Source organism: Triturus cristatus, chromosome 3_2, assembly GCF_964204655.1.
Source record: "Triturus cristatus chromosome 3_2, aTriCri1.1, whole genome shotgun sequence".
NCBI classification, from domain to species: domain Eukaryota; kingdom Metazoa; phylum Chordata; class Amphibia; order Caudata; family Salamandridae; genus Triturus; species Triturus cristatus.
Genome location: NC_140584.1, coordinates 359,930,311 through 359,932,810, shown reverse-complemented (window position 1 = coordinate 359,932,810; position 2,500 = coordinate 359,930,311). Strand labels below are relative to the sequence as shown.

At 37.2% G+C, this 2,500-nt stretch overlaps 1 pseudogene; it reads right to left on the bottom strand.

The window, feature by feature from the left end:
* Positions 1 to 2,500, bottom strand: part of LOC146857379 (28S ribosomal RNA) — an 8,176-nt pseudogene that overhangs the window by 2,193 nt on the left and 3,483 nt on the right.

The window sequence follows — 2,500 nt, the reverse complement described above, 5'->3', positions numbered from 1 at the left end:
TAGCAAATGTACGATTTCTTCCCCTAGTGATGGTTTCTCTAGTATACAATACATTTGCTCTCAGCATTAGCGCAGCTATGTATTGATTTTCTTTAATTTTGTTATGTTTGCTGATCCAAAAATTTGAGGTTGGATTACTCGCTAAGTATTTTATACCATCACCTTGGACAGGGAGATTTGCCCATTTCTCAAATTCTTCTTTCCTCCAGTCATATGTTGCTATCAAATTTAGTTCATGACTCAGAGATCTACTGCCTACTATGTTGAGTTTGTGTGTTTTAATGATGTTATCAATTTTTTCATTGATTACTTCTCCTGCATACATGAATGAATGAGCTATGTACAGGTCTGGAGCTTCCCTGAGGTACAATAAGTTATTAACTTTGTTCAGACCAATTGTCGTACATAACTTTGGAATACTGAGGCCCCCAAAGGATCTTTTCGAGTACAGGAGACCATCACATGTGTATGCAGGAAGGTGTAGGAAATGTTTGACATACTTTCTAATTGTTTGATCCAGAATGTTTAAAGTTTTCGCTTCTGTTCCTGTCATTTCCAGTTTAAATGACAGTTTAGGGATCAAGTATTGACAGAATATTTCTATTTTCTGTGTGGGCTTAAGTGGTAGATTGTCGAGTTTTTGAGCCCAGTCAACAAGAACCTCATTAATTTTGTTGTTGCTTGAATGGCCGGTGTGTGGATCGAAGTTCAGTCCGAGGTATCTCTCACTTTCTCCTGGGTGGATGTTTTCAATGTTTTGTTTTTCAAATTGCCATGGTCTACAGTTGTTTACTAGGATCTTATCTTTATGATGACTTATATAAAATCCATGTGTTTTTTTCACATTAAGTTTTAATCCTGTTATTTTACTGAATTTTTCAATGATTTTCAGATTTGTACTCATTCCTTCCCAGGTGTTGCTGAGTACTGCGATGTCATCGGCAAAGGCCAGAGCGGTGATTTGCTTGATGAGATTATTGGAACCAAATGTGAAGCCCTTGCCTTCTTTCTGAAGATCACAGATTAGAGGATCCATGGCAATATTAAACAGCAGTGGGGATAAAGAGTCACCTTGCTTAACTCCTGACTTCATTGTTATTTCTGGAGTTGCTTCATTGTTTTTTCCCTTGAAAAATGTTGTTGAGCCAGTGTATAAGTCTTTTATTATGTCTCTGATGCATGATGGAACCCTGTGTCTTTCAAGACTCTGTAGAATATGACCATGGCTGACAGAGTCAAAAGCTTTTGATATATCTATGAACACCACTGCCAGCGAGCTTCTGTTCTTTCGTGCCCCTTTTATAATGTTTTGCAGAAGAGTCAGATTTTCGAGACAACCTCGCACCTTCATGAAGCCTTTTTGTCTCGTATTTATTTCAACGAAAAATGTGAGTCTTTTAGTTAATATTTTCGTGAACAACTTCATGAATGCCGTACCGATAGTAATTGGACGCCAATTACTTATCTTTTTGAGTTCGCTAATCGGTACATTCTTGGGTATTAGTATTGACCGGTTCTTCTTAATACTGTCTGGTACTCTTCTCATCAATAGCCAAGACGATAAGATTCTGGGTAGTAGTCTTGGTTGCCTGCTATGCACTTTATTTAAGTCATTCAGACCAATTTTATCAGGCCCCACTGCTTTCTTTAAATCTGATTCATCAAAGGCTTTAGTTACTTCGAGCAGTGTAATTTCTTTACATAAACTTCCAATTTCTCATTCATCTGGTATCCGGTCAATTGGGATGAATTTGGGATTTTTCTTGTTTTCTTTTTCAATTATGCCTTTATAGTATTGGAAGATTTCATCAGCACTGATTTGACAAGTGGCATCTTCTGCCCCATCAGTGATTATCCTGGCAATTTTCTTTTTGTCTTTTTGGAACATTGTCTGATATTCTTTGTAACTGCCCTTTGCTTTTGTATATTTTTTCTTGTGTGTTTGATTGGGCCTTCCATCTTTCTTTGGTATCTTGTTTTGTACAGGGGCAGTCTGTTGCTCAACTTGAGCAGAGTTCATAGGTTCATTATCGGGTTCGCTCGTTAGTTCGGTATGATTTGATGGTACAGGACTTATATCATTGGTGTTTTCTGATATATAAGTCACTATCTCATCCATCAGATCCATAGCAGCATCATGATGCTGGATGTTTTTTGTGTACTTTTCGATTTCTGTGATTCTATCATTCAGCTCATCAAAGTTTCTTATTTTTGGCGCTCGTTTTCGATTGATAAAGTCTCTGCGCCTTTCTGTTGTTACTTCTACTGTAATCTCTGGTTCATCGCAGGAGTCATTCTCAGAGATATTGGATGCTTGCAGTACATCCTTTGTCGATTTTTTGCTCTTATCTCTTCTATCTCTTCTTTTTTCTGCAATTTGTTTACTATTTTTATTGTCAAAATGCGGGACCATCAGCGCATTAATGTTTCTTTTGTTCTCGTACACTTTTTCCAATTCTGTTAATAACAATATTTCCTCCTGTGACCATAGTTTTGATGG